Source organism: Malus domestica, chromosome 06 (assembly GCF_042453785.1).
Source record: "Malus domestica chromosome 06, GDT2T_hap1".
NCBI classification, from domain to species: domain Eukaryota; kingdom Viridiplantae; phylum Streptophyta; class Magnoliopsida; order Rosales; family Rosaceae; genus Malus; species Malus domestica.
Window position 1 is genome coordinate 13,549,575 of NC_091666.1, and position 15,499 is coordinate 13,565,073.

Below are 15,499 nucleotides of genomic sequence, written 5' to 3' on the forward strand. Positions count from 1 at the left end.
TGTTCTAAAGTGTTACCTTTCCTTGGATCAAATCTAAGGAGGTAAATACTTTAGACATCTTACTCATCAACTTACATTTCTTGAATTCTTTGAAACCTTTTGCAAAGTATTCGGACTTGTGTTTATTCAAAATAAATGATAGTCCAACCGAGAGCGATCTTCGGTGAATGTCATACAACATGAGTAGTATTATGTTGTGGACAAGTGCCACCAACATCTAAGTGAATTAACCTCAACAACTTTATGATTCTTTCTTCCTTTCCAAAAGAATAAAGATTCAAACATTTTGCCTCTATACAATTTTAACAAGAAGGCATTGGATCCGGATCTAACGATCCAAAGCATCCATCTATGACCAACTCGTAATTTATGTTTTAGAGGTATCACAACTCAGTTGGGATTAGTCACTACCTTGTAACCTTTTGGGTTTTAAGTATCGTTATATTCTAAACAGTTAACACTACCATATCATCTTTACTATAGAGATAATCAATTAGATTACAATAATCTAATCATTCATTAATAAAGAACAATGTTTTGTCAAACAAAACATTCATCCATCTCTCATAGTGACGGAATTAAGTTCCTTAAAATTGGAATGTAAAGACAATCTTTGGTTTTTCCAATTTCTTTGGTAGTTCATATGAGGAAGTAAGTACGATCTGCTTTCACAGAGATCTACATTTGATTCACGTTCCGAATGTGAAGTACTTTCTCTTCTCTCATTAATCTTCTACTTCTTATTAGCCACACTTTTACAATGATTGTACAACATAGTTACTAATACGGAATCAAGCATTCAAGTAGAAGAACCAACTGTTTTGAACTTTTCAAGAACAATTTACAACACCTTCGAAAGGTGTGTTCTTGACACTTGCAAGACATTTCTTGCAAATACCCCTTCCAATGTCCATCCTTTCATAAAGAAAGTTTGTTCCCTTGGAGTTATTTCCCCGTCTTCATTTGATTTCTCCTTTGACTACAATAGTCATGGTCCCTAAACTCCCACTATCTCTTTTGAAACTTATTTCAATTTTGTTATACACATCAAATGATTTGAAGAGCGTGTGGTTATTGTTCACTATATAGTTTACAATAAACTTAGTGAACCATTTGGATAGGGACACAAAGGTGAAGTCCTTGCCTAGTTTCTGTCTCTAGAAGTGGTTTAACACTTCAACACTCAATGATTCAAAATCATCATAAGTCCATGTTGATGGACTATTTTTGTCAACCAACCATTATGTTCTAAACATAATTACAAACTTTCAAGAGTTGTTCAAGGCAACTCTTATTTCTTCATACAACAATTTGTAAGTGAAGAATCATGGCACACAAAGTGTCCATGTCCTTGTGCTTACTTCTTAAGTTCCTTCTTCATGTAACAAAGAAACGAGCACTAATGTTTGCGTTAGCTAAGGGTTGTTCAAAGCAACTCTTATTTCTTCATACAACAATTTGTAATTGAAGATTTATGACATTAAAAGTGTTGTCCTATTTATGATAGACTTATCTAACATGTTCTTCCAATGATACATTATCAATAGGAAGATTGTGAGGATGAGATTACTTAGGTACATATACAAGCCATTATAGACAGTCTACGGGATTGTAGTACCAAGTCCGGAAACTAAAGCTTTCGGCTTTTCTTTGTCAAGTTTTTGGATAGCGTTTGCAAATATATTGGTAAACAAATACATAACGAACATAAATTGATTTTAAGCCATTTGATCCAGGTCTTTAAATCAAATAGCACCACCCACTATTTTTGGCAAATTCCATATCCCTCATCGGAATTTGAGAGTTTTGGAGGAAACTCTTAGTAGGGTATGGGAGACTCATCATTACCAAGCCCACCTCACAATGATATGATGTTGGCTAGCATCAATAATAATGAGAGAGTACGCTTACTTTTTTGCATCTCTTGCAAGTACCCATCTTATTTGGCCTCTAGAGAATGAAGCCTCACAATGATATGATGTTGGCTCCATTGCACTTAGTTAAGTCATTCCCACCATGCAAGTTCGAGTAGGGGTTCAAGATCAAGCTCACAATGATATGATGTTGGTCATTCTCGTTGCCTACCTTCACAACATCATGTATGCATATAGAACTCCTCCTGACTGTAAGCACGCACTTTGTACTCCTCCATGATAGGGTGAAGTCGGTGTACGAGTCACAAACGATTGGAGCCTACCACGGTGGAAGGCCACGAAAGAGTGTTCAAAGCACTCTCACGCTTATCAACTTAATAATGGTTTGGTTGAGGGTTTTAGGTCTCATCACATATAAGCATGCATTTTAATCTCATTAAAACAATTTGGTCCTATTACAACTATTAGTCCATGTGATTGATTTAGTTGTATATAATACTCCCACTATGCTTGTAAAACGGTTTTTAAAGCAAGAGTATATGGTACTACTAACATAAAGTTTGCATTCATTGATGGACTATATAGTTACCTTAGGGCCTTAGGATGACTATGAACCTTTGATTAGATCCAACATGAGCCTAGTGTTGAATCTCGATCTAGGGATGGTGATTGATTTTAGTTACGCGTTTAATCATATTAAGGTGTGTTTTTCCTATTGGGCGTTGGACCCAACTACTCCAATTTCATGCATATCAAATAAAACAAGAAATGAGTACTTCAAAGTAAAGAAGAGCTTATGCTCTTTTACAACATTTGATCAAAACAAATTACTTTAAAGTAAAGAAGAGCTTATGCTCTTTTACAACATTTAATCATATCAAATTACAACCAAAATCTAATCTACACATTCCCATGGTTCAAACAAATTTGAGATGGCCTTTCACATAGCTCAATTATCGTAGGCTTGGGTTCATAATCACCCTTTCTTTAATTAATTAACGCTTTAACTAATTAAACTTGAGTGCAACATTTTCATTTGGTTTTTGTTTCCATAGAATTGATTTAAATGGAGCTAAATGAAATGAAAATCCAATTCTCATTTAAAGATACAAAACTATTTTGTTCTCAACTAATTTGGGCCAAATGCAATAACCACAACTTTTTGGGCTATGTTGCAAAACACAAACTTTTGAGGTCACCTTGTAAGAACACAAAAGTCCACTACTTCATGTAATTACAACTAGAACCCAAAAATTTCATCAAATACAAAAACTTCATTAAAGGAGCAAAACAATTTGTCCTTTATTGTTTTTGAGCCTTTACGTAAAAACGTAAACTTTCAGGTCAAAGTACAAATACACAAAAATATCAAAACTTTATGTAATTGCATAAAAGCCCCAAAAGTACCCTATTTTAATAGGGTGGCCGGTTGGTGAGAGTGAAAAAGGAGGGGGGGGAAAGTTTTGGTGAAAAATTCAAAATTTGAAAGTGTTTTGTGCAAGTGGATAGGTATGTGAGGAAAAGTTGATTAGGATGGGTTGTAAGAAAAATGTTTTGTCAAACAATAAAGGCATAAATCATCCATCACCAATCATCCATCACCAATCAATAATAAACCAAAACTTTATTCAAAGCAACAAACATATTGAATCAAAACACCAAAACTTTTTGTTCTTGGTAAGAACATCAAGAACATTGAAGAACACACATGAAAACTCATAAGAGCTCCATGAATGTTTTCACTCAATAAAATTCAAAATTTCACTACTCAAAAGGGGGTTAACATCCTAGGGTACTTAGGGGTTCCAAAAGTCACCTTAAAACACTTTTAACAAGACAAACAAGAACCCAAAAAACCACCCTTTGGATTTGGCCGAATTTCCCCAAAAACATGGCACCAAATTTTAGCTCCAAAATTCATGCTCATATGAACTACATCTACAACATTTGAGATGGCAAATTTTCTAACAAAATTTACATTCAAAGAAGCAAGAATAAAGATTGTAATAATTACAACATTCAAATCAAAGACTATGAACTACAAAACCCAAAAGGATTCACCAACTACTAGACCTAGGCTCTTGATCCTACTTGAAGGAAATTTTGTGAAAAACATGTTCATTTGAGCAACATCTATGGCATGCAATTAACATTTAAAGGCGGAATCATGCTCGTATGAACTCAAAAACAAAATATTACCCATGAAATTCAAAGCCTAGTAGAAAGGTGAACCACGACTCAACTCAAGAACAAAGTGAGTTGAGATATTTTATATCTTTGTTGATTCCTCTTTGCATAAGCAAAGGCTAATCACCTAAGGAGAGGGCCTTCATTCCTTGCTTCTTAGTTCCATCGATTTCTTGGAGGAGGATGGTAGAAAGGATTCTCCAAGTTCCCAAAATTGAGAACCTCTAATTTTTCCACACCAAGGAGGGACTTGAAGAAGAGATGAGTAACCTTGGAGGATGAGAGATTGCTAGCTAATCTCCTCCAAGGGGGCCGGCCTCTTAGAGAGAAAATGAGAGCATTGTGTTCTCATCCTTTCCCCAAAAGAAAACCCTAAGGATGAAATGGCTATAAAGTTGCCTTTATACCACCTCACAATGGAGTGGCAAACTTGCAATTAAAGCAAGTTCACTACCCTCCTCTATTTGGCCGGCCTTAAGGGTTTATTGGGCTTTCAAGCCCTTTGTTTATTCAAGTTGTCATACAAGTTGAGTTAATGGGCTTGACATTCAAATCCCATTGGGCCTTGTGGCCCAAAACTAACCCTAGGTCTTTAACGAACTTTATTCGTTTGATTAATTAACATATTAATTAATCCTTGCCATAAATAATTAAAACATATAATTATCCTTACTCATCTCCGTTGTTTCTTCAATCTCTACCTTACACGGTGTACGATCCATTAGGTTCCTTTTAGCGAGGCAGTGGGCGATTAGAACTCCTTCAAATCGATTGTGAATTGAAACTTACTTTCAATTCTCCCTTTAGTGATTATACACGTTTAGGGCTTCCACAAACCATGAGTGACACCTAGCAGTATGTCATGGTTACCCAAGCTAATCATAAGAGGTGGAGAACCTATTCAGTTTAGGATTACAATGCAATACGGTCTTTCTCTAATACAATACTCTTGACCACATTGTTTGGTTTGATAGTTTAATCATGTCTACTATCCAATGTGATTCATTTACTTATATGATTACCTTGAATGTGATTTGGAACGACTTCCTAAATCTTATTCATACTCTGGCCAGAGATTCTTAATCATATCATAGAGTATTCTCCCTCAAACAGTTTGAAGGTTAGAGATCCCTTGTTGCGCATTCACTTACCTCCATGGCTAGGTGACTTAACCCCAACTATGTCGTGGACACCCTCTGACAGAGTGACTTTGACATAGTCAAAGATCAAGGACCTAACCATAAGACAACTATGATGCCTCAGGTCAAAGGACTACTTTGCATTATCCCAACCATGAGTTCTCATGTGACATGAGTATGAGAACTCCTCGTTGATCGTGTTCAGTGGACTCATTCTCTATTGAGCACCTACATGCTTGTCTTGGTGTCAATCACACCAATGACTCGAGACCAGTCACTCTCCCTGAGAGAAGACATAACACGTACTAATCTTAACAGACTGTCAATGCCTAATTGGCAATCCTATGATTAGGAACGTTTAGGATATGTATACGAAAGAGAATGGTCTCATGAATCTAACTTCATGAAATTACATTCTCCTATTTACGTATTCCTTGGACTTATCGTTTAAGCATATAACATTTATATGTGACGGCTTAAAACAATAATCTTTGCCCTTGATATTAAACTAGATTAGTTTAACATGTGAAATGTCTGTAAAGTATCATCATATGATTGGTTTTAGGGCACATTTCCAACAAGCATGAGTACTCTTTATTTGTGAGCATCCACTACTACAAATGGGGATATTACTGTCGGATTAAAAATGACAAGAAAAACCACTTACAGTCGGATTATTGGGCAAAATCCGACATTAAATCGTGCAATGTCGGATATAGGAACCGACACCAATGCTACCGTCACAAAAAGGGTATTGACGTCGCTTATAAGCGACATAGAAACGCGCCAAGATGTCGGTTCAAACCGACATTAAGTAGTAAATAAATAATTAAAATATCACACTTGGTGTCGCTTCCAACTGACATCAATTGAGTTAAATAATAAAATACGCAAGTTAACGTCACTTACAAGCGACACTACCCATATTAAAAAAAAAAAATTTGCAAATCCTCACGTCAGATTGTAAATAAATAATTAAAATATCACACTTGGTGTCGCTTCCAACCAACATCAATTGAGTTAAAATAATCAAATACGCAAGTTAACGTCGCTTACAAGCAACACTACCCATATTAAAACTAAAAAATTTTACAAATCCTCACATCAGATTGTAATTGTTATATTTTGATATATTTTTTCAAGTCTTCACGTCCGTTTTTAATTAATAACAATTACAAAAAAATATATGAAAATAATTCCAACCAATATATCATTTATAGGCCAAGTCTTAGTCAACCATTAACAAAAACTCATAACAAATACTTTATATTTCAAATAACATACAAAAACTCATTCGTCATAACAAACACCAAATTCGACATTACAACATACAAAAAACAGAAATAGAAACTATAAACGCTAGCACAAATGTCATACATAGCCGACAAGAAAGCGAACCACACTATTCAGCAGAACTAGAGCCAGAATGTGACCCCGTTCCTTATCGAGATGCTTCTCGAGTTCCTTCTCGAGATGCTTGTTGAGATCCTCCTTGTGATCCAATAAACCTCGTCATATCCACATCTAATGGACCACCTGCAAGCATTCCAGAAAAACCTCCAATTGGAACATCCGGGCAAATCCCATCATGAGAAGCCATCTCGGGTCGATATACAAGCATTTGATATGGTGGCTGCTGCATGTATGACATGGGTGGCTGCTGCTGCATGTAAGCCATAGGTATCACATCCCGGCCCGGGTCCACCATATCCCTGGCCCGTTCCACCACCGTAGCACGATATTGTCCGTTTTGGGCTTACCATTTCCTCACGGTTTTGTTTTTGGGAACTCACAAGCAACTTCCTAGTGGGTCACCCATCCTGGGAGTGCTCTGGCCTCATTCTCGCTTAACTTCGGAGTTCTTACGGAACCTGAAGCCAGTGAGCTCGCAAAATGCCTCGTGCTAAGTAAGGATGGGAATATACATTTAAGGATCACTCCCCTGGGCGATGTGGGATGTTACAATCCACCCCCTTAGGGGCTCGACGTCCTCGTCAGCACACTTCTGGCCAAGGATTAGCTCTGATACCATTTGTCACATCCCGGCCCGAGTCCACCACATCCCAGGCCCATTCCACCACTGTAGCACGATATTGTCTGCTTTGGGTTTACCATTCCCTCACGATTTTGTTTTTGGGAACTCACGAGTAACTTCCCAGTGGGTCATCCATCCTGGGAGTGCTCTGGCCTCCTTCTCGCTTAACTTCAGAATTCATACAGAACCCAAAGCCAGTGAGCTCCCAAAAAGCCTCGTGCTAGGTAGGGATGGGAATATACATTTAAGGATCACTCCCCTGGGCGATGTGGGATGTTACAATAGGTGGCTGCTACATGTAGACCATGGGTTGTGCCAGATACATCGGATATGGAGGTTGTTGATTATAACATGTATATGGATATACAGGTGCACCAGGAGGCTGATTTTGGGGTGACTGTTGGGTTCCTTGTGGGTATGAATATAGAGGAGGAGGCTGACCCTGGCCTGATTGTTGGGTTCTCGGGCTATACGATGGTATCGGTTGAATTTTTTGCAATATCAACTTAAACAGCTTATTCTGTTCCTGCTGCTGGCTGCGTGTTTTTGCAAGCATAAATTCTAAATCTGCCATCCGTTTACCATGAGCTTCTTCCTTTCTTTTCAATTCATTGTTCTCGCTCAACAACACTGCCACTGAACTCTTGGATGATCTTCTGGAAAAATTAGAAGAAGTTGAGGAAGATGCATACGACACCATATCCGGAGTCACCCCATGTCCATACCCTCGTACTCTATTATGACGCTCAGGACCCATCGTCTCCACATAAACCTGGGTCCTAAGCTCATCACCATCCTTATGCCCAGACTCAATCATTCTTTGAATATTCCCCTCCATAGTTGCCTTGCAATAAAATTTTAAAAATAAGAATTCAACTGAAGATAATAAAATTTAATAACAATGATATACTACAAAGAAAAAATCAATTACCCCAGTGCGCTCCGACGTTTCATCAATCCAAGTGTGATCCTTTCGAGTATGACAGTGACGAAAAAACGAAACAGGATCCGCCTCCTTCCCATGCTTTTTTCGCTATAATTATAAGTCAACAAAAAAAAAGAACAATTTTCACCAACCATCAAATTATAAATAAATTTCTACCAATAATATATTAAATTTAAAAATATCTATAATTCTTGAAAATGAACAACCCTTACAAGTTCTACCCTAACTTTTGCAAAAGACTTTGCACCAGTTGTGTGGTTCATCATTTTCAACCGCCGATTATACTTATTTTTTGCAGCAATCTCCTAGAAAAAAATAATTTATTAAACACATTACAAACTTTAATAAAATAAATAATAAAAAGTTTACCTTCGTTTTTTCTTTGTTCCAGTAGGAGACCAATTCAGACCACTGTTGAGGATCCATATTAGGAGGAGTTTTCCAGTACTCCTCAACTGGTTTATCAGTATAATGTTTTTTTTTTCAATTTATTTCTATACTCCTTATGCGCATGCTCCACAATATGAAGTGTCATGTGCCGAATCATTGGCATTTTTGCCATATCCTCTTCTTGAAAAAAAATAGTTTCCTGTACGCATAAAAAAAAATCAAGCAAATTAATTATTACTACAAACATTGCCTGATTATACTCTCTTCTAGTAACAAAAAAATAATTCTACCTTTATTCTTATCCAAAAGCTTCTCTGCGATCTTCCTTGATTTGACGCCAATCACTCACCAACGGCATATGTCTAGAATCTCTTATCTCTGCCGCTACATGTTTTGAAAATGCACTAGAATTTTCACTAATGCATTTTCCCGACCCATCAAAACAACAAACTTGTTCCTTCAAGTTGGGAATCGAGGGTCCCTGTCCTCGTTGAGTTGTTCCTTATAAACAAAGAAAAAACAATTAAAAACCATGGACCAAAACTAAAAAACTAAAACTAAAAACCATAATAAATTAAAAATGAACAATCTTCGACTTCTTCCTCTTCGAAATGGGGTTCGCCAGCATGTTCATCTTCAAAATGATCCATAACAAAACAATTTGCAAGAAGTAAAAAACTAAAAAGTGAAATGAGAGAAGAAGTGGAAAAACGGACGAAATTGGGAGGGAGATGGACACACTGAATTTTGGGAAGAAAAGAAAGCACGGGAAAAATTGGGGGGGGGGGAGAAGGGGATTAAATGTGGATGCTAACCACTGACGTCGCTTTAAAACCTACTGGCGTCGAAATAACTGAGTCATAGTGTCGGTTTAAACCGACAATACCATTGATACATCTGCTGATGAAATTAAACCACCTACTTTCTAACAAAATTTAATGAACCAAACGTTGCGTCGGTTTAGCTACACTTGGTGTCAGTTCAAACCAGTCTGAAATATCGATAATATCGACGAAATATCGAGGATATTTCGATTTTTTCGAATCACGGATATTTCGGAACATATCCATGTACATATCGTACAAATATCAACAAAATCGATGATAATATCGGAAAATATCGATGTCGATAATTTCGCTCACACTTCAGCAATATTTTGTCAAAATATCGGTGTAATATCACTAAAATATCGAAAATATCGAAAATATCGATGTAAAGGAAGGAAGAAAAAAAAAAGAAAAAAAAAGGGAAAAAAGGTAGGACAAAAAAAACACAAAAGGGATTTGAACCCCTCCCATTTTACTCCTCCAACACCATAACCACCATATATCACTTATGTTTTAGTGATAATATGCTAAAATATTTATATTTATATGAGTGGCATGTTAACAATTACATGCAAAACTATTTTGGGGATTTATTATTTGATGAATACTCTTCACAATAAACTTACTCTACACATAGAGATGATGAAGATAGTGAAAATTTTGAACCTCATAGGAACTTTATGTGGTACTAAATCACTCATGTATCTTACCATGCAATGTATAAAGTGTAAAATATTGTAGTAAATCATTATATATAAATGATTATGGTGTGTTTAATCTTTTTTTCATTAATTACTACATATTTTCTACACTCACAGTGTTTGCCAGCTCGCTGTATAATCAACTTAAATCAGTTAAATCCATCATGTAATGCATTTCCTTCTAATTTTTTTTATAAACTAATAGATAATTGACTAAATAAACATTCTCCAAAGTTTCAATAAAAATTTCCAAGTTTTTCTTACAATTTCCGTGGTTTTTATTCAAGTTTTATCGAGATCGATAATATCCCGATATTTCCATCGAAATTTCCATGTTTTTGGACTACAGATATTTCCGATATCATCGATATTTTATACCATGGTTCAAACCGACACCATCAGTGACACATTTACTGCTGCAATTAAATCCACGGACTTCTGACAAAATTTAATGAACCAACGACAACGTCGCTTTAGCTTAACTTGGTGTTGGTTTAAACTGACACCATTACTGACACATTTACTGCCTCCGCACGCTTCTGACAAAAGTTATTAAACCAGCGTCGCTTTAACTAAACTTCGTGTCGGTTTAAACCGACACTATCATAGACACATTTAATGCTACATCTAATCAGACAACAACTTTCTGACATAGTTATTTGAAATTTAAATGGCGTCGCTTTAGTTAATTTGCATGTCGCTTAAAACCGACACTATTGTCTAACAAAGCTTTAATGATGTGGCCATTGCGGTGGTTTAGGTATATTTAGTGTTGGTTTAAACGACACTACCACTCACACACTTTACTGTCGCATTAAATTATACAACCACTTTCTGACCCATTTTACTTACGAAGTGACTAATTGAAAGTGGTCTTCCCAAGTCCACTTCACGTCGGTTTTAGCCAACACTACCTCACCCATGCCGTCGCCTAAAAATGACAGAAAAATAGTTTTTAAAAAAAAATGTTTAACCCATAAAAAATAAATATCGAGTTTTTTTTTTTTTTTTGGTTATCTCATATAACATTTTAGAATTTTAATAAATAAAATTGAACTTAAACCATATACATATACGTAATAGAAAACAAAAATATTGTCTAATTAATACTTAAAACACATAAAACAGTTAACATATTTATTCCATGTCATCATCTGTCGTGTCGTCGTCGGCATTGGCATTACTAGCGAACTGGGTAGGCAAGGGTAATGATTCATGAAAATGAGTCTCTTCCACGCCAACCCTTGTATGAAAATTTTCATGGTCAAGTATCTAATCATCCAAATAAGAGTTCAAATAAGAGTTCAAATAACCTTATATGATGTGTTTAATAATATATCTCTCTCTTATATGATGTGTTTAATAAGAGTTCAAATAACCTGTGACACTACTTGGCTTATATGATGTTTTTAATAATATATCTCTCTCTTACTCTTCTTAATACAAGCCTATTTGTCAGCATGAAACCTATTTGGCAAGCCACACATTACGGATCATACTTGAGTACTCACTGAGGAGTACTCAATTTTCACTGACCGTTGATATGGCTCAATTAAAAGGGAACACTTGTACCTCTTTGAATGTTTAAACTACGCAGCCAACAACAACAACAACAACAAAGCCTTTTCCCACTAAGTGGGGTCGGCTATATGAATCCAAGAACGCCATTGCGCTCGGTTTTGTGTCATGTCCTCCGTTAGATCCAAGTACTCTAAGTCTTTTCTTAGGGTCTCTTCCAAAGTTTTCCTAGGTCTTCCTCTACCCCTTCGGCCCCGAACCTCTATTCCGTAGTCACATCTTCGAACCGGAGCGTCAGTAGGCCTTCTTTGCACATGTCCAAACCACCGTAACCGATTTTCTCTCATCTTTCCTTCAACTTCGGCTACTCCTACTTTACCTCGGATATCCTCATTCACAATCTTCTCCTTTCTTGTGTGCCCACACATCCCACGAAGCATCCCACGAAGCATCCTTATCTCCGCTACACCCATTTTGTGTACGTGTTGATGCTTCACCGCCCAACATTCTGTGCCATACAACATCGATGGCCTTATTGCCGTCCTATAAAATTTTCCCTTGAGCTTCAGTGACCTACGACGATCACACAACACGCCGGATGCACTCTTACACTTCATCCATCCAGCTTGTATTCTATGGTTGAGATCTCCATCTAATTCTCCGTTCTTTTGCAAGATAGATCCTAGGTAGCGAAAACGGTTGCTTTTTGTGATCGTCGCTAGATTGCTCCGGTCATTAGTGTGGATAAGTATATAAATGGATAGAGATAGGAAAGCAAACACCAGATGTACGTGGTTCACCCATATTGGCTACGTCCACGAAATAGAGGAGTTCTCATTAATTGTGAAGGGTTTACACAAGTACATAGGTTCAAGCTCTCTTTTAGTGAGTACAAGTGAATGATTTCGTACAAATGACATTAGGAAATATTGTGGGAGAATGATCTCGTAATCACGAAACTTCTAAGTTCCGGAGTGTGGTATCGTCTTGACTTGCCTTATCTGTCTCGTAGGTAGATGTGGCATCTTTTCTGGAAGTACTCTTCCTCCATCCAGGGGTGGTATCTTTAACTGGTGGAGATGCACAAGGTAATGTATCAATTTCACTTGAAGCTTACTTGTAGTTTCGGGCTTGGTCAAGCGCGATACAAACCATATAGTAGGAGTCCTCCAAGTCGCCGAGCTAGGGGATCTGCTAAAAGAGGTGACAGACAAGGTAAGCAATCAGAGCTCCAAGCAATCAGTCCCAGATCAGAACTTTGATTTCGAGTTCCGACTGATTGTTCACATTCTCCCTATCTTGCAGGCAGCATGAAGGATAAAGAGAAGAAAAATGAGAAGAGATGATATGGGATACTTTTGCTTTTGAAGAAGTAACTTTCCACAGGCTTATTCTTGAACTGGGCTGGAGGGTTTTCTGGTTTCCTCAAGAGTATAAGGCCGACTGAAGAATTTGAGGGTCAAAACAAGTCCATCAAATCTATAGTACGTTCGACCCTGCTGATATGGGATACTTTTTCTTTTGACAGAGTAGTGGATGTATCGGCACGTGTGCTGTTACGCTTGTCTCCACATGCTTCCTTGTATCCTTCTCACTTGCCCTATATGTTCCTCAGGCAGATGCGGTATCTTCCCTGGAAGCATAAGATGTTGAAGATGAGTACTCGAGAGCAATGCCAGGTAAGTAATCAAGTAAGGGGTTCCAGGCAGTCAGTTCCTGACTGGAAGCTTGATTCCAAGTGCTGACTGATTGCTCTCTTTCTCCTTGTCTTGTAGGTAAGAACAAGGCCAAAGGAAAAGACAGGGAAAAAACATGATATGGGATACTCTTGCTTTTAACCCTGATGATATGAGATATTCTTGCTCTAGTATAGCTTGTTTGCAGAGGTATTATCGGGGGGAAAGAAAGCTGAATATTTCGAAAGGCTTCTTTGGGAGTGCCCTCTCAGATATGAGGAAGGGTTGAGCATTTTTGCAGGTCTGCCTGTCTGTTGGGGATGGAGGTCAACATATATAGGAGTCTCCCTAACAACAAGTAGTAATGCTATTCCTTTACCCTGCTTGGTCATAACACGGTAGTGGGAGCTGCCAGCTTCACATGTTTTAACTTTGTCAGAGCACTTTGAAAAAGTGGTCTATGGTATCTGGGAAGCTGATGTTGCGTGTAAAGATTACAGACAAGCTTTATCCAAGGAGATCCGGCTCTTGAAGTTGGGAAAGTGGTGCCTCTTCAGTTTTCGAACAAGTAATCCTGTCGGAGATCTGGCTCTCGAGATTCGGAAAACGATGCCTTTTCGATTTTTGAGAAAGCCATCCTGCTAGGGGTCTGGCTCTCGAGATTTGGAGAGCGGTGTCTCTTCGATTTTTTAGAAAGTAATCATGTTGGGAGTCTGGCTCTCGAGATTCGGAGGGCGGTGCCTCTTCGATTTTGGAGCAAGCAATCTTGTTGGGAGTGTTTTCTCGAATGTGAGAAAAGGTTGGGCATGTTTGCTAGTCTATCTTGCCACGAAGCACAGAGGTTGACACACAGGGACTTTCCAATTATCCAGCAGTGGTACTGTTCCTTTACCCTTGTGGGTAATAATATGGTAGCTAGACCTTCAAAATTTATGTGTCTAAACTTTGTTAGTGCTGTTTCTTTGCTATTCTTTTACCCTTCTTGGTCAGAGCGGTGTAGTGGGAGCTGCAAGCTTCACGTGTCTCAACTTTGTCAGAGAACTTTGGCAAAGTTATCTGTGGTACCCATGAGCTAATGTTGCGTGTGGGAAGTGGGTGATTGAACAGTAAGATTCATGTGCTTTCTACTTCACCAGAAATCTTCGACATAATGCCCATAATTTCCACAAAGCTGACAGGTGCTGACAAGGCTGGAAAAGTAAGTGCCTCTTCGATTTCTGAGATCGGCCCTCGTGGTCTCTGAGCAGCCCAGCTTTTGAGAAAGCAAGCGCCTTTTCGATTTCTGAGATCAGCCTTCGTGGTCTTTGAGCAGCCCAACTTTTGAGAAACCAAACGTCTCGTGGTCTCTGAGGAGCCCAGCTTTTGAGAAAGCAAACGCCTCTTCGATTTCTGAAGCTCCGTGGAGTGCAGATTTTTATAGAGGCTGGCATTAAGTTCCAAAGCACACTTGAATCTCCACCAGTAGAAGCTCCATTCTTGCACTTCTAAGATCTTGATTTGTCTGACCTCTTCTCTCTTCAACACCTTTGAAAATGTCTGGCCCCTCCGACCGTCGTTTTGACTTGAACCTTGTTGAAGAGGCAGCCACGCCTTCTCCAGACAACATATGGCGCCCATCCTTCGTCTCCCCTACTGGTCCTCTTACTGTTGGGGATTCCGTGATGAAGAATGATATGACCGCTGCGGTAGTGGCCAGGAACCTTCTCACTCCCAAAGATAATAGACTACTTTCCAAACGGTCTGATGAGTTGGCTGTTAAGGATTCTCTGGCTCTCAGTGTTCAGTGTGCAGGTTCTGTGTCTAACATGGCCCAACGCCTATTTGCTCGAACCCGCCAAGTTAAATCATTGGCGGCTGAAGTGATGAGTCTCAAACAGGAGATTAGAGGGCTCAAGCATGAGAATAAACAGTTGCACCGGCTCGCACATGACTATGCTACAAACATGAAGAGGAAGCTTGACCAGATGAAGGAATCTGATGGTCAGGTTTTACTTGATCATCAGAGATTTGTGGGTTTGTTCCAAAGGCATTTATTGCCTTCGTCTTCTGGGGCTGTACCGCGTAATGAAGCTCCAAATGATCAACCTCTGCTGCCTCCTCATTCTAGGGTTCTGTCCAGTACTGAGGCTCCAAATGATCCCCCTCCAGTGCCTGCTCTTTCTGGGGCTCTACCGACTGTTGAGACTTCTCCTAAGCAACCTTTGTG